This window comes from Protopterus annectens, chromosome 7.part0 (assembly GCF_019279795.1).
Source record: "Protopterus annectens isolate FY-2018-M chromosome 7.part0, PAN1.0, whole genome shotgun sequence".
NCBI lineage: Eukaryota > Metazoa > Chordata > Ceratodontiformes > Protopteridae > Protopterus > Protopterus annectens.
The window spans coordinates 1,584,695,132-1,584,713,991 of NC_056739.1; the positions used below are offsets into that span (position 1 = coordinate 1,584,695,132).

Genomic DNA, 18,860 nt, shown 5'->3' on the forward strand with positions numbered 1-18,860 from the left:
CCATTTAATACGTAGATATTGAGATTTGGGAATGTTTTGGACGATGTGTCGCGGGTGATGGCTAGAATCATGTAATAATGTGTTGTACTGTGGGAACTTTCTATGTACCTGTGTCTCCAGAGTATGATCCATCTGTCTAATAATGAAGACATCTAAAAAAGTGATATTGTAATATTCAATATTAAGTGTAAATTGAATCCCCCATTTATTTTCATTTAGATATTCTACATACTCCTTGGCATAAGGTATATCACTCCGCCACACCATCCAACAGTCATCCAGATAGCATCTCCAAATATCTATCTCGTCCAAAAATATGTGGCGATTGTCATCATATATCAATTGTGCCTCCAAATATCCCATAAAGAGGTCGGCATAGATAGGAGAAAAGAATGCTCCCATCGCCGTGCCTTGGACCTGCCAACAGTACCTCCCCATTAAAGTAAAAGACATTTTTGGACAACACATGTTCCGTCAAAGAAACTAATAATGTGTTGAAACCAGGAGTGTATAAGTCAGATCTTTCCAGCCAATATTGGATAGCCTCTAATCCCGCCCAATGTGGAATGCTAGTGTATAGGGAGGTGACGTCTAATGTACATAGATAACAACTGGATTCTAACTGTGTATCTTGAATAATATTAAGAAATTGTGTGGTGTCCTTAATTCTAGACCTAACCAGAGGTAATAAGGGCTATAAGTATTCAGTTAAAAAAGCTGATAAAGGTTCCGTTAATGAACCCCTGCCAGATACAATTGGTCGTACTGGAGGACTAGTGAGATGTTTGTGTATCTTAGGCAATAAATAAAGATATTGTGGTTGGGGGTCAGAAACCTTGAGTTGTTTGCAAGTTTTTAAGCTAATAATGCCTTGCTCTATGGCTAGGTCTAGAAAAGAATCAATTTCCTTCTTAAAGTTAGGAGTTGGATCTATGACCATCTGTATATAGGAACGGACGTCTGATGGTTGTTTTACTGCCTCGGTCCGATACATGTCCCATTCCATGACAACTACTGCCCCTCCCTTGTTTGCTGGCAGAATGACTAGATCATGCTTCTTGCTAAGATCTTGTAGGGCTAACTGTTCAGGTCTAGATAAATAAGGCTTCCTACGATGTATTTCATGATGAAAATGAAGATCTTTGAGTACACACTCCTTGAACACTGTGACATGTTTGTCCATGGCAGGCATAAAACTAGATTTCCCAAATCGAAAGTCAGTAGAACTTTGAGTATCCTGTGTATCAGTAAATAATATTTTTAAGTTAAGTAATCTGCAAAAAATATTAACATCATCAACTAAGGTATATTCAGGCACTAAAAAAAAGACTGAACAAAATTGAGACCCTTATTGAGCAGTTTTATTTCAGCTTCTGACAGGTTGTAGGAGATATTGTGCACATTATCTATGTTCAACAAGATGTTATCTTCTCTAATAACTTTTGAATATTGTGTATGCCTTCTGTGTTTTCTACCCCCCCCCCCACGTTTCCTACCCCTAAAGGGCCCCTGGTTTGGTTTTCTTTTGGCCGCTGGAGATTCTTGGGTAGAAAAAGAATCCAAATCAGTGATAGAGGAAGAATCATCACCTGATGTTCCACTATAAGCCTGTTCTTTATTTTTTAGTACAGATCGTGGTCTTTTCTTTCTATTGGTTACCTTGGGGCCAGAGCCATGAAAGCGTACATATTTCTGTGGAACAAAGGGTTTACCCTTATCATAATCCATGGTATCTCTCTGAAATTTTGTTTTTTTTTTCTTGATCATCTGTTCCTCTAGTAGTGATAAATCTTTGGCCAGATTATTCAAATGTTTGTTAAAAAAGGGCTCCCCTTCATAAACTCTAACTTCCTTACAATAAGCAGTGACATCCAATAAACATTGGTTAATAGTTCTTTCATAATAATCAGTCATGGCATCCACAAAAAGCATGGAAGCTTTATGTTGTGCTTGGCCTCAGTCATGGGATAACTGGTCATCTATCTGTTTTACTAATGGTTGGAGCCAGACTCTAAGGCCTCTTGGTGTTATATCCTTTAGCTTATAAGCTTTAAATAATTTAAGATGCCATATGTTGGACCTTAGTGTCCTCATATTTTTTGTTATTTTTTGAAATAGAATATCACAAAGACTGTCCGGATCCTCCCTTGCTGGATTAGAATTCATTGAATTGGGTTGTGCTAAACCAAAAATTTCTAGATTGTCACGGTCAGCCGACAATCCTTCTAGTAATTTGGTGGGATCCATATTTAAAGGTGTTCCAAGTCAATAAGTGAGTTTCAAAATATCCTACAGCCAGACTTACTAGGTCAAGGGGATATAACTAGTAAATGTAAACTTATTCAAGGTATTAAACCACTCTAAAAGTGTTTCAATATCCAAACCAAATAGAGGGGAGTAAACAGTATAAAATGGAATGCAATCATAAGGTCAGCATATAAAGATCAGACATGAGTGAAAAACCACATCATGAACCACTCAATTTGTGAACAGAAATTGGTGGATAAATATGGTCAAAAAAGGTTATAAATGGCCTATAAAAAATTGGTTTGTCCAACCTCACCTGACAACAATAAATTATAAATGGATGACTGGCATTCGTCTCTGCCATCCAATGGTATATGTTCTGAATTTGTTGGTATAGAACATCTAAATAACATAAAATAAAATGGTGTCTAGTACATAGTTAAAGAGTATGTAAATATATGGCAAACATTGAAGGTTGGCAGACAATAGTCTCTGCCACCTATCAAACCCCCTTAGGGCCTGGGAGGCTAATGATTTCTTGTATCTGTAAAAACAGATTATTGACACACACACTACAAGGGTGTACTAAGAAAGAAAGGAGGACTGACTTGTCATCTCCATCCCTTCAAATCCCTAATAAATGTGCCCTATTAAAGGTATCACATATTTTGGATAGGCCCGTATCTATATATTATAGTTTCATACACAACACCTTGTAAGAAATTATATATTTAGATGTTGCCAAAATGTTGGTTGAAGAAAAAAAAAAAAAAACAAAAATCACCCACCAATATTGTAAAACATTAAATATATGGGATATACAAAAAGCCTGAATCGAACTATAGAAGACCCTATAAATTCTGTATTAGGGGAGCTAAGAAATCGTAATCATCCCACAAAGAAATCCCCAAAATATTTGGTTTGGATTTAAAACAAAGTAAGATACCCCAGTCCTAGTAAAGGGCTGTGTTGTCTGACATGGTTTGTAAACGTTGCATAATAATAATGATTGCGGTTAATAAGAAACCATAACTGCTTCAGTGAACCACAGTATGATGAACTAGATCACCCGCTAGCCTCTCCCCTCAGCGTATGTATCAACCAAAGGGGTAGAGTCTCCTGAAGATGAAATCAGTGTAAAAAACTCATAGGCCTAATTATCAATGAATATTAATATTAGGCTCCAAAAACATCCACTATTTAGATACATTCCTGCCTTTAAAAATATAGTTATTAATGTTAGCCATAAAAAGAAAACATGTCTTGGAAACAAAGTCGTACATATAGTATAATAAAGCATTAACACATACATCCACTTTTGTAAGCCCACATAGTTCAAATAATCTTTCACTTAGCTAAATTAAATGGTGGTCAAAAAAGCTACATTCTTATGTTACTAACAAAAGGATATAGCAAAATCCCAAAATAGTCCAAGCTCATTAAAGCAGCCCTGATTCGAGAACAGTTTTAATATATAATATAATCCTCAGTCCAAACACTTTCAAGCAGCCATGAACAATTCCTGTATAATCCCCGATCTGTGTGTGCAACTTCCAAAATTATAGAGTCCAAACTTTCCTCAACTGTCGTTCTCCTAAATCCATGCAGGTAGTGTCGGTCTATGTTAGAGATGGCGCTCCCACCACAATGTTATGCACAAGACAAATCATACGGCCAAAATCCCCCATTTTATTTAGGTCTGAATTTTTAAGGCCGATAAGGACACTTTTGGTTTGGATGCCAATAATTATTTGTAAAAGACAGTTGAACGGTCTCAAAATTATTAGTGTATCGGGATAAAACTCCCAGCAATTATTAATGTTCAAAAAAGCACACAAAGTGATCAGAGGATAATGTAATGTGACCAAAAGATATGTTTAAACAGTACCTGATCCAACCGACTGTTATTAAAAAATGTCCGTATTAGTTATGGCTTGTTGAATTAAATAAGCCGCCAAACTCAGAGCAGGGAAACTTCACTTTAAATCCTGAGTTTGTGAACCAAACCAAATAACTGCGTTTAGACCTGAAGATGTATTTAAACAGTACCTGATCCAACCGACTGTTGTTGAAAAATGTCCGTATTAGTTATGAGCCGCCAAACTCAGAGCAGGGGAAACTTTGCTTTAAATCCTGAGTCATAGACCAAACCAAATAACTGCATTTAGATCTGATAGAATATGTACTTCCAACTTCCAAAAATAATACAGGATGGCATTGAATTAGAAACATGTGGAACAGCGTATGTCAAAGCTTATGCAAGGGTAAAACGCCACTGATTTGGATCCATCTTCCCCAAGAATCTCCAGCGTGTGCACATCGAACTTGGAACCAACCAAATACACACAAGAAAGCAGGGTGCACGGATTAAACCAATACGAAACTCGAGAAAAAATATATCCAGCACCAGGAGAAGTTTCAAACAATTTGTAGATATATTTATTAGGGCAAACCCCAAAAATCCATAAGCAGCAAACCGGTTTCGGCTGAGTATTCGCCTTCTTCAGTGTATTAGTGTGAACAGACACTTACACATGTTTATATAGGAAAATAATCAGAATAATTGATTGCAATCATCCATTATTAGTTTAAACAATTAAGCAAATCAACTTAACTCATTCAGGCCAGGACTAAATAGTGCACTTAGCCTAACAATCCAACCTGATTCTTTCTGATTTAAAATAGTATGCCATCCCGATTTACATGTTTTGTTATGTTCAATTCTGTCAATTAGAGTGAACGTGAACTTAGCTGTTTTGTGTTTCAAAGTGTGTTTATATAGTGCACTAGATAATCTATTATTCTTAATATCACTTAAATGTTCACTGATTCTGAATCAGAAAGGTCTAGAAGTTTGCCCTACGTAGAACGCAGAGCAAAAACAGATGGCTAAATAGATTACCCAAGCGCTACTACAGTTCTCAAAACATCTGATTTCATAAACTCTGGATGTATTTTTGCTGGTGAACTCCTTTGTTTTGACTATATGTTTACAGGTGTGACAGTGAACACAGGCTATGCTGCCTGTCAATTTTTTTCCAAACAGCGTTATTTGTTGTTTAGTCGACTCAGTGTGATGTTTATAGTGTGTAAAGTATGAATTAATGGTTCTACCTCTCCGATATGAAAATAAACAATGAGATGTAAGACAATGACCTAATTTTTCTTGGGTCATCAAAATGTCCCAATCGTTATTAATGATGTCCCTGAACCAATTTGTATTAGATCCAAAAGTGGTTACTAACCTAATGGGTTGTGAAGTTTGTTTTTTAAAATTGGCTTGATCCCTATATTGCAATAGCTAAGTTCTGTTCTGTTGGTCAGCAAACATTCGTGCATGATTCAATGATTTTGCCTGATATCCTCTATTGAGAAATCTCTGAGTGAGATCATATAGGCAGGGCCCGTGAGACTGTTCAGAGGAACAAATCCGTTTAATACATAGATATTGAGATTTGGGAATGTTTCAGATGATGTGGCATGGGTGATGGCTAGAAGCATGTAATAATGTGTTGTACTGTGGGAACTTTCTATGTACCTGTGTCTCCAGAGTATGATCCATCTGTCTAACAATGCTCACACAAGAATGCTCCTGCAGGTAAAGCAGTGCACGGCTAAAACGGGTTGTTGTTGTATCTTTCGGCTTTTCCCGGTTAGGGGTCACCACAGGGAACTCCGGTCCGCTAATGATTGGTAGAAGATTTTTACATACTGAGTTGCCAGCCCCGACGCACAACCTTCAACGAAGGTACGCCCATTCACGCATGTCTCCACACAGAAGATGCTTTAGCTGAGAATTGAACAGGACAACATCTTACTGTGAGGCGACAACACTACTGCAGCACCACCACCGCAGTTGCTTGGCTAAAAGGGGTAAACATCCAAAAAACACAGCCAGCACTTGGAGAGTATGTTAGACCCAATTTTAATTATAAACTAGCAAGACAATCCAGTTTCTTTACAAACACCAAAGCCTTTATCAGTGTAGATGAAGCTAACACCAAATCATGTTTAAATAGGTACCAAGATAACAAACAGTAGTTGTAATTGGCTGATCACAATTGACCATTAAAGTCCAGGTGGGAACAATCCCCCCCAGTCTGACTATCCATTTTTTGTCCTTATTATTTAAAATTGTATGCCAGGCAATAACATTATTTCTTATGCTTTTAATAATATCAATAATAGTGAACCTAAACCTGGCAGGGGAATGTACTGAAACATGCTTATGCAAGGCATTGCTAATCCTTTGAAGTTTAATATCACTAAAATGATGACTAACCCAAAATTTAAAAGGCCTAGATGTTTGGCCCACATAAAAAGCCCCACAGGAGCAGGTAGCAAGATATACCACCCAATCCGAGGAGCAATTAGCAAAAAAACAAATGTCATACACCTTGGCTGTATTGCGAGTAGTAAAACTATTAGTTCGACTGATGCTATTACAGAGGACACAATGATCACATGTATAGCATCCCATCGCAAGCTCCCCTGTTGGTGTTCTCTGCATGGGCTCTCTGTCCCTAGTTAGTTGATGCTTATAATGGTTAAGGTATGCACCCACTGTTTTACCTCTCCTGAAACTAAAATGGCACCTGTCATTAACCAAGTGACCAAGTTTGTGGTCAGCCTGCAGTATATTCCAATTCCGATGAATAACCTGACAAAACATGTCTGTATTCCTACCATATGTAGTTGTAAACCTAAGCTGAGTAGAAGCATTACTAGATTTAATCTTACATTCCATTAATTCTGACCTATCCTTACTAGATACATGATGGCAAGCCATAGTGATAATCCCAGGCTTGTAGCCCCTACGTTTAAATCTCTGAACCATATCCCTCCTGGAATTTTCATATTCCATGGCATCAGAGCAAATCCTCTTGACTCTAATGAATTGTGACTTAGGAATGTTGCGTGTAACATGTGGCGGATGAAAGCAGGCAACGCGTAAAACAGAACTATATTCGGGGAATTTACGGAAGACCTGAGTATCAAGGGTACCATCCAAATTCTTGGTGACCAAACATCCAAAAATGTTATCTGTTTTTGGTCACGACGACATGTAAATTGTAAACCCCATTTGTTATCATTCATGTATTGAATAAACTCATTAAGGTATTCCAAATCACCCTTCCAAATCATCCAGCAATCATCCAAGTAACGGCGCCAGATGTCAATCTTGGGTATATCTATATTATGAAGAGGATCATAAATCAGTTGTTGTCCCAAATAAGCCATAAATAGATCTGCATAGATGGGGGCAAAAGATGCCCCATGGCTGTACCTCGTGTCTGCCAAAAACATTCCTCCTGATAATAAAAAATGTTCATAGTTAGAACTCTTTCAGTAAGCCCAACAAGGAAAGTGTTAAAACCATGTGGATATAGTTCAGAGATCTGTAACCAATGCTCCACAGCCAAGAGACCAGCCCAGTATTGGTGCATATCCAAAACACGATCCGGCAACCCTAATGTCCATTAAATATCCTATATCAAAAAATGAACCAAGACAAAGTCCAAAATAATGTAAAAAAGATGGTACAACCATCCCCAAATAAAGTCCGATCCTAAATGATGAAAACAGGCTACAAAAAATTAGCCGTATCAATAATCACGACACCTGCTGAAAAAATACAACATGCACGCAAACATACTGATACACAATAAAACTAAACACACATGTTATCTATGAGGAAAGTCCCGGTTCCATCCTTGAACATAGATTAATTAATAACAATAAACCGTTACCATCAGTTATAAGGATGAGTTCCAATAATGTGAAAAGAATCCAAAATGTCTGAATCACATAGATGACTATAATCTGGATCTGGATCCCAAAATGTTCGAGCAACTGCTATGAACATAGAGAAACCCTGTGGTGATAAAAATCATTAAACAAACACAAGTTCAGGGGAATATAACCTGAATAATTCCAACTAAGTAGAAAAATCCTTCACGAATCCAGTTCACCAACTAACCGATGAGACATGACATATCCAAACTTGCAAGAAAGCCGCCACCGATGAAAGTACGCCAATACATAACATATGGCCAAAATTATTAAAGCACAATAACTGGGCTAGAATGAAGGAACCAACCCTCATCAAGTGATAAATATGTCCATCCACCAGGAGAATATTAAGAGCAGAAAAGTAAAAAATACATGAGATGGTAATGGCATGATTCCATTCTTGCTTCAAGGGTCTGAGGCAGCACACACGGCAACTGGCTCCCCAGCCAACAGCAGGAAACAGAAAACCAAGACTCCTCACACAAGAATGCTCCTGCAGGTAAAGCAGTACATGGGTAAACATCCAAAAAACACAGCTAGCACTTGGAGAGTATATTAGACCCAATTTTAATTGTAAACTAGCAAGACAAGCAAGACAAACCGGTTTCGGCATAAACACCAATGCCTTCATCAGTGTAAATGAAGCTAACACCAAATCATGTTTAAATAGGTACCAAGATAACAAACAGTAGTTGTAACTGGCTGATCATAATTGACTTGAACTTGGTCACTTGGTTAATGACAGGTGCCATGGATAGTCAGACTGGGGGGATTGTTCCCACCTGGACTTAATGGTCAATTATGATCAGCCAATTACTACTGTCCACAAATGATCCCTGGGGTATACCACTAGTGACCAGTCCATGCCTCTCAACTGTCCATAAATTTTTGGACTGCTCCACTAATTTTTTTGGGCAAATCAGTGAGGATTAAATTCAATAAACAATGACAAACAATTGAGTTTCAGACTTCATGTTCTCCAGAAAATGCATGATAAAACAAAACATTTAATTTTAGCAGCATTCCAAGTTTATAAGACCAATATTTAAAATGTGTCCCTATTCTGGGGCATTTCACCCCTCCCCCAATTATTTTTGGTTTGGCCCAGACCATGGCTAATAACGGCTCTCAGACCAGTTCACTTTTCTGGTTAGTAAATGGTAGAAAAAGTAAATAAAATTACTAAAATACTGAGGATGCAGTTTGGTACTTACATTGACACCCCAAGCTAAGTTTTCACCCATACCTCTCAACCTCTTAGTGTAAGAAGCCTGGACAAAGCCAAAAATAATGGGGGAGAAATGCCCAAAATCAGGGACAGATTTTAAATATTGTTCTTACAAACTTGCAAAAGCTTTTTCAGTAGCATGGGTTCAAGTCTGAAACTCAAATGTCTACCATTATTTTGAGAATTCAATTCTAAATGATTTCCAGAAAAACACATATTATATGAGGTACAGACCAAAAAATATTAGGCAAAAATCTGGGCAGTTGAGAGGTATGTTTTTACCATTGCTACTCACAGGCATCTGGCAGAGATCAATCAGTTCTGCGTTATACCAACACTTCTCCTACTCTCTCTTTTCTTTAATACACTTTTGGTCTCTCGTCGTCTTTGTCTTTACACCTTAAGCTGTTTAATTCTTTCTGCCATGTTGTGTGGTCTCATTTCTAGATCCATGTTCAGTTTTCTCAGTTTAGGATACATTCTGAAATTATTGGCATAGTCTAAGTTACTTTGTGGCATGCTGTGACTCACAACCTTTACCAAGTTGTTGCTTACTTTAAATGAACTTAAATCTTAGCTGTGACCAAGGTGGTTATCTTCTTATCCTCTGGCATTCTATCTTCCTTCTGTTTTCAGGATTATTATCCCAGGCAACCACTGCAATCCTTGAAAATGCCTTTTCATGCACAACTGCAAATGGATGTCTCAGTATTTGTTTGCAATCGTGATTCCTGAGAGTTCAGTTCTGATATATAATATTGTGTGTTATTAATACATTCTTCTTCTTTCAGCTTTTCCTGGTTAGGGGTCACCACAGCGGATCACCTGTCCACTTATGATTTGCAGTGGAATTTTTACGGTGTTGAGTTGCCAGCCCAGCGCCCAACCTTCTACTGAAGGCACACACATGCACGCATTCACACCTAGGGACAATTTAGAGTGTCCAATCCCCCTACAGCATGTCTTTGAGATGTGGGAGGAAACTGGAGAACCCGGAGGAAATCCACGTGACCACAGGGAGGACATACAGAAGGCACCCCAGCCGAGGATCGAACCGGAGAACTTCTTGCTATGAGGTGGCAATGCTAACTGCTGCACCACAGTGGCCGCCCTGTGTTATTAATATATTAATAATCATGTATTAATATATAACTTGCATACTGTGTAGTGCATTGTCACATTCATAGTAATAAATAGTAACATTATATTAATATTAGCATATTTCTAACCATAGTATAAAGAGGGTCTGACTGATAGTTTTAACCAAAATGTCTGGCGATGACTGTGTAAACTATATAAACATAAAAAAAATCTTATTTGCATATTTTGAACTTACTTCTGAAGTACAGGTAAAGTTTAGAGAACAGAGGGGAACATTAGAAAACAGTGTTAGCATCTTCTGTGCAGAAGTAAGCACTTACTTTCATAGGCAGGTAAGTAGATATCAAGTTACTGCTTTTGAAGTGTTGGGAGACCTTATGATAAGGTATCAAGAACTTGCAAAAGGTAATCTGGTTAACAGATGAGACTGAATAACTGCTCAGGAAATGGTCAAAACAAACAGCACTTGTTGAGCCAGCAGAGCATAACTGCATAAAACTGTGATAGCCAGTACAACACATGGATATAAAAGACTCCATGTAGACAGTATAATCCTTCACAGCAGGTTCTACAGGAAAATAAGGAAAACATTGTTTTGATTACCACCAACAGCTTGTGGTACAATCTTTTCATCATAACCAAATTGGGCAAGTGCATTTCAAAGACCCACAGTGAAAAGGTGGGAAATACAATTCATATGAGGGAGTTAGCAAGCATAGTGCCACAGTAGTAATGGGCTGTCCTTAAACTACAGCTGCTCCAGATTATCATGAGGGCTTGTAACATCTCCTACTAAAAGGTAAAGAAACCACTACTAAAATGGGTACTGAATCAGATGTAAATATTATTAAGCTTGTGACTGCTAAAGGGGAGCATTACATGCCAAGACGGTTCATTCCACCTAGGGCTATGGGAAGTTTACCTTTTCAGGTGCCACAGGTCAGGGTTCACTTGTACCAAGAACAGGTGCAGGGAGCAAATAGGTGGTTGTGACTGGTAATATTTCAGCAGATTTTCAAATAGGTAATGACTCTGATAACATGGTAGCCTGTAAAATGGAATTAAACACAGCCAGCCATGGAAGCAATAACAGAAGGAAAGTAGAAAACAGCAAGGGTGAAACCCTGCTCACACCTCCAAAACAGGTTGATGGATGTGACTAATTCAGAGAGAGAGAGCTATGCTGTAACAGGAAGCCTGAATATTAGTCACACCCATCAAAAGGTACTGGACCTTCTCCAGACAGAGCTATTTCACTGAACAAGATTTTTAGCAGCAGCAAGAATAAATCTATGGCATAACTGACAAAATGCTTAAATTTTTGCTGGAAAGGGAGTGGGAGAATCACAAAAAGGAAGTTCAGACATAACAGTCTTGGATCCCACCTTCCAAAGCATGAGGAAGACGACAAGGAGGCTTCAGATCTTCAAAAACAACAATCTCCTATACTGGGTGAAGGGGTTAATGGACTAAGACTGGAATGCAGATGGAGAGTTGGAGGACAAAAAAATAATGTTTAATCATCATACACTTCTGACCAGAGCTTATAATATTTATTTTTCTGGCCTTTACGCAGAAGGCATACAAAAAGAAGTGTCATGTAAAATTTGCCAGATTCTGCAAAAGCTGAGGCGGCACTACAAGACATGTCAGTTATGTTAAAATGTTGACAAAGCAAAGAATGCTTTTGCACCACTGCCTGCTACTGAAAATGTGTTTCAGAGTACAACCACAGATATTGCAGGGCTTTCTACTAACTCAAGCAGCACAGGTAAGAGGCACAAACCTGACTGTGGCAGAATCTGCTACTAGCCATCCTGAAACAGTGGATTTGTCCTCAACTGAGTCAGAAAAGGTAGCAATGCACTGTTAGAAGTTTTCAGCAGGGTGGATTTTCCTTGGGAAATACTAATGGAAAAAGGAGTTAATTGAATGTCAGACCTGCTAACTTGTTTGTTGAAGCACTATGGGGTAAACCACTACTTACTCCCTACAAACAGATTGCTTAGCAGAAATATTTAACTCAGCTCTCAAGACATGCTCAAAGCATTTACAGACCATTTTAGGGGACAGTGGTGTAGCTACCTGACACATCTCCACTTTGGATGTAAAGAGGTATCCAAAGAAGCTAAAGGAATTTCATCATTATTTGTGTTACTTTATGGTGGCAGGTTGAGGATCCCCCAAACCTATTTTGTGATGAGTAATAGGGTGAATGTGACTGCCATAAGGGGTCAGCTGTGGAGTATGTGCTGCTTTCATGACTAAGCTTAGACAAAGCTTAGGTTTGGGACAAAAGCACATATGATAGGCACAACAGTACAACTGTCTGATATAGCCAGATGGTGAGATAGAGTGAGTATGCAGTTGGACAAAAGGTAATGGCACTCATTTATGTACAAGAATGAAATGCAGGCAGCATGGTAGGGTCTTGTCACTACTGGGAAGAAGATAAGTTATGGCAGTTGTTTGGTAGAGGTGCTAGACAGAAGCACAAAACTCCTCCATATCAGTACAATGATGCCTTACCATGGCAGAGGGACTGCATTTAATATATGCAGTTGGTTAACAAAAATAAATACAACAGGATCTAATAGCAAATCTTCTCAGTGAAGCTCAAACTCACACCTATGGAGAGGTACTGTCATCACAGCAGCTATCCTCTATACAGGTTCAGGAAAGCTCTACAAGTATCTGGGGACATACTCACTGCTAAGATATGGCTGTAGATAACTAGTAGAGCTCCATGTGAGCATAAAAACCCAACAGCCAATTAAAACAGGCTCCTTCCAGGGTGCCTTAGTAAGTAAAGCAAACTATGAACTACTCAGTATGGTGGTCAGCCAGGAATATAACAATTTCTAGGTCTTTTCTAAACAGGACATCAGTATTAGGTACTTTGTAGGCTATAAGAAACTGACCTGCAGTAGTGGTGCTGTGGTAGCGTTGTCGCCTCACAGCAAGACGTTGTCGCGTTCGATTCTCAACTAGAGCGTCTTATGTGTGGAGGCATGCATGAATGGGTGTGCCTTCGTTGAAGGTTGTGCATCAGGGCTGGTAACTTGGCACGTAAAAATCCACTACCAAACATTAGTGGACTGGAGTTCTGCTGTGGCGACCCCTAACCGGGATAAGCTGAAAGACACAACAACAAGTAGGCTATAAGAAACTGAACAGTTGCAGAGAAACAGATGATTACCCAAGGGCCAAGATAGCTGAAGCTTTAGAGCAGTTGGGTGAGGCTAAGTATGTGAACAGTACCAACCTAGTTAAGTGCTGACGGCAGATGACACCTACAGTAAGGGAAAGGTAAGTGTTTGTTAACCTATATACACTGTATAAATTAAACCAAAATGTAATTTGGGAGGAAGGCTGTCCAAGCAACTTTTCACATGTTTGTAGATCACATTCTGCCAAGAAATGGAAACTATGGCCTACATGACATAACTTACTTGTGGATAGCCTGGACTGTGGCAAAATTCAGCCAGAACCTGTCTGTGACATAGCCTATCCCTGTTTCCAAAGATGAGGTAAGGGATAATGTGATACTGTATAAAGTTCCTCCATTATTACAGCACTACAGTCATTTAGCTCATGAATATTAATCCAGAAATGGCATGATAAGGTTATCTGGACATAGGCTTGTGATCAGGCTTTCCAGAAACTCAGTTAGACCTGGAGTGGAACCCCATACTAGCTAGTTCTGATTGTAGCAAGTAATTTGCCAAGCAAGTAACTACTTCAAATCATGATCTTAGGGTTGTACTTGGCAAGATTTCTTCAAAAGGAGAAGAAAATATGGCGGTGCACCTTAATCACAGACTAGCTTAGGGAAGAATCGTATGGAGCTGTGAAGAATGAAAGTTTGAGAATAGTGTCGTCTCTCCAAAAGCACCAACATGGCAGAAAACTCACAGTAATTACAGATAATCATCTTCCTCTAGTGGTTACACAGAACCAGTGGGCAAAAATGGTTTGTTTAGTAGACAGGGTTTATGAATATAGTCCTTCCATATTACAATGTCACACCATACTTGTGGTAGCAACTTAAATGCAGATGAACTGTCAAAAGACAAGGAAGTACAATTTACAATGCATCTTTTATTGCTACACTGTCTCTAGAGAGTTCTTTCACAAGTAAAATAGGAACGGTTCAGAAAATGCAACTTTTTTTTATCGAAAATGCATTTTTTTTTACAAAAGTGAAACAGGCTTCTCAAATGTGCACACATTTGTGGTGCCTAAAGCTTACTGCTCCTTTAAATGATATTGTAACAAAAGGATGCACTACCTTATGTTGACTTATCTCCCTATCCCAAGACACATGAGACTGTAGAGAAAGGAAGCTTTCAAACTTATAGAGAAAAAAAAAGTACCACCACCTAGGTCTATATTTTTTCATGCATCCACCAACCATCAAGCCATACTTCTTAGGACTCTTAAGAGTACAGGAAGAGACCATTAATAAGTTTTCTTATTGCCTTAGTTCTGGAATTTGTACAAAGAAAATGCATTTGTGAAACAAGGTTTGAGCTGAAATACACTTGCCTGTGAAACTATACAAATGTCTGCCAGCTGTGGTGGAGCAAAGTAATAGTCCTGACTATGATCCAGGCTCCTAGAATTTGATCAGTGGCTTGGATTTGTGACAGAGCTGGCAAGGAAGGATGTGGATTCCCTATGTAGTGGACAGAAAATAGTGGTGCAGAGCAGGACACTCACTGTCACAGTGCCTTGATGGAGGGTTGGTGATACAAATGCATGACCTGTAGGTGGGTGTTACATGTAGGTATGTAAAAACATGCACTTCTACAGGAAAAGAATTGAGGGCCTCTGCAGTGAGGCAGATTACACATTGCCCAACACAGGAGAGGATTTAGCCATTATAAATTCCCTCACTACCAAAATGCTAGCAAGGGTACAAAGTACCCTAAAGGCTGCCTGATATACTGCCTCCTCTAGACAGACTCACTTTGATCCTAGGTGAAATTCCTGGGAAAGGAAATGAATGGGCCAGTCCCATTGGAAGTAGTACTGAGATTATGGTGACAAAGATCACATACAAAAAAAAATGCACACCTGCTGCTTAGACTCCTAAACTGGAGATGATTAGAAATCAGTAAATATTTTAGTAATGGTACTGAATGGACCAGATAAGCTGCATCCCCTGCTTTGATATATATTTATATATGGATACACACACACACACACACACACACACACACATATATATATATATATATATATATATATATATATATATGGGTTTACCTGTTAACACTGACACGCCAAAACACCGACAACGAAATAACCGACACGACAAAACTGAAAGTTCAAAAACATGAAACTTCACATACCCGACAAACCACAATCCCGACAATCAACAAAACAAATAACTTTCCCGACATACACACACACACACAACACAAGCACACCAAAAACCTTACAAACCTACACTAAACCTTACATACACAACTATATATGCACTAACCTTAACCCAAACCCATCTCTAAGGTCAGTCACTATCACACACTTACCTTATCCGCACCCTAACCCTAACTCACTTAATCCGCCCCTAACCCTCACGTCTGTCACTATCGCACACTTACCTTACCCGCACCCTAACCCTAACTCACTTAACCCGCCCCTAAACCTAAAGTCCGTCACTATCGCACACTTACCTTACCCACACCCTGACCCTAACGTCCATCCCTATCGCACACTTACCTTAACATGTCAGTGTTCTCAGTGTCGGGATTCTCAACTGTCGGCCTTCTCTGTTGTCGATCTTCCTTTGTCGGTTATCTCACTGTCGGTCATTTGCAGTTTTGGTTAATTCAGGTAGACCCATAGATATATATATATATATATATATATATATATATATATATATAAGGGTGTACTGAAGATACCCAAATCTACTTTAGGTTATCATCTATTTAGCCGACAGAATTTGATGGATCAAACAGGTGACTGACTGGTGTGTGAGACAGCATACAATTCATGGTGTAGGTAAATATGCTCTTTGCTCCCGATTTTGCAAAGCTTTTTCCAGCATGGTGTGTGCTTTGTTTTGATTCCGTGGAGTACCACAAACACTTTCTGGTCAAAGTTATTAATATAATTATTCATGTACAACATATACTCATTTTACTTCTTGAAAATAATTTATATGCTCTCAGGTACCAACTACCCCATTTGGCTCAGGAGTCTTTCTTGTTCTGTATGCTTATTGGCATGTGAAATGCTGTTCAGGTGGACAGTGCCCCAGATATTTACCACATTATATTGATGCATATATGTATATTTTATCAGTAAGCAAGCCTAGATATCTGCAAAATGGTGATGTTTGCAAAATTATGCAAGTTTTCAAATTACACTCCATAAGGGTCAATTTATTTACCATCAATATTAATATAGGACATATTCAAAATCTGACATGCATATTACTGCAAGACCAGGAATTGTTAATGCACTTGCCCTTCATACTTCTGTCTCACAATATGCATGGGGGTGCAACTATATCTGTACCATGCAAATCTGTGCCTTATTGCCTAAGGGCCTCACTGAGACAGATGACTGGTGTCAGAGCCATGGCCTCAAGCTCAATGCCAAAAAGTGCAGTGTCATCCCCTTTGGTAAAAACTCTGTACCCAGGAAATACCACATAGGCAGCAATCTACTTAACACTGAATGCATGATAAGAGACCTTGGGACCCAGGTGGACAGTAGTCTCTCCTTTGATAGTCACATCGCCACAGTAGTCAGGAAGTCCTTCTACGTGGCACACCACATCATAAAAGGGTTCTCATCCAGGAAAAAAGAGGTCATTGTTCCCCTCTACTCATCACTCATTAGACCCATTATAGAGTACAACGACCCTTTTGGAAAGTACCTCACAAGACATCTGCAGCAGCTGGAAAGGCCACAGAAGTACCTCACAAAGAGGATTACTGGCCTCAAACAAATGCCCTACATTGACCCCCTCAAAAAAATCCAGCTTTACTCCATAGCATATCGCCTACTCCGAGGTGATCTCTGCCTAACATATAAAGCTATGTCAAACCCAGAACTGTTGGACATGCTACACCTAAAGAAATCCCTATCCCTCCGAGCTACACGCTCTAGGGACCTAAACCTTGTCACCATAATAAACAGGACACGCTGAGGGGATAGATTCCTGTCGCAAAGACTTCCTATACTCTGGAATAAGCTACCCATCTATGTCAAGCAAAGTTCTTCATTAGCACTCTTCAAGAAAAATCTTGATGAGTGGATGGGAAATAGGAAATACACCCCAGGGATCACTTCTGTGTCTCTGCTGGACAGTGGTACTGGAAAATAACTTTCTTGGGTGGCGTAAGCTATGGAACCTTGCTGGCTAGGCTTATGTAGACCCTTGGGTCGATAGCCTAGTACCTACCCATGAACCTATGAGCAGTCAGCAGAAGGGTTCTTAAGCTACTTTTACATCTGTAATTCAAGTGCAGTTACAAGGCTGCCAACCTGTAGTTGGTGCCAGATAATAAAAAAAAATGTTGCTTATAAGATGTCATTTAATAAACTAACTGCCAAACTACATGACATGGTGATCCTTCATTCCAGTCCCACACATTCAGCTACTGAAACTCAGCTTCAGTCTGATCTTCGCTCCCTTAATCCTTGGCTAAGCATCTATAAGTTACTCATTAAATCCCTCCCCCAAACAAAAAATATATATATATATTATATTTGGAACCTTACAAAAGCTGGAAAAATACTAAACATCTCAACACCACAGATCTTAACGGCTCCGTAATAGAAACAATTTTGTCCTTTAAATACTTAGATTTATGGCCAGACTAGTCACTTTACTTCCAAAGCCATACCGAAAACACTAATTAAAAAACAGTTCTCTTTTATTCTGGTCCTAGAAAATATCTCCCTTTCTCTTTGAACCAGCTAGAGTTGCAATAGGCAAAGGAGTCCTCCTTGCTCAATTTAAATATGGGCCATCATAGCCACAACATCTAAAATACCTCATTCATTCTGCAGTTCATTAAAAACAAAATCTACCAATTCATTTCAAATCCCCCCCCCCCCCCAGGAACTACACTACTCTCTCCCCAAAGCCATATGGTTACCAATCTGATAAAGAGTTGATCTACTCCTAGGGTCTTCTTTTCAAACTACTTCAACCAGGTGCCTTCCCCACTTTTTGTAGCCAAATTTATAGCAAAACCACCCTAAAAAAATTGTGTGCAAAACCATTGACTACATTTTTTATTTTTTCTGGAAGCTATTACAATGAAAGGGTATCCAAAAGGCACATAACATCAACTTAAATTGCAACATTTCTTTGCAAAATATTTGTAATCAAGCAGTTACACATTGTTTTTAAGGTATAGCTTTTGTACATGACCTACTGCTTAGCTAAAATAAATGATATACTACATGTCGCATTGCTGTGTCACAAGTATAATCATGCAACCTATGTATCACTGTTATTCGG

General features: G+C 38.9%; 1 protein-coding gene across 9 annotated transcripts in view; it reads right to left on the reverse strand.

Moving 5' to 3' along the window:
- WNK2 (WNK lysine deficient protein kinase 2) overlaps window positions 1–18,860 on the reverse strand; it is a 2,812,908-nt gene that overhangs the window by 1,261,032 nt on the left and 1,533,016 nt on the right. The window lies entirely within an intron of this gene.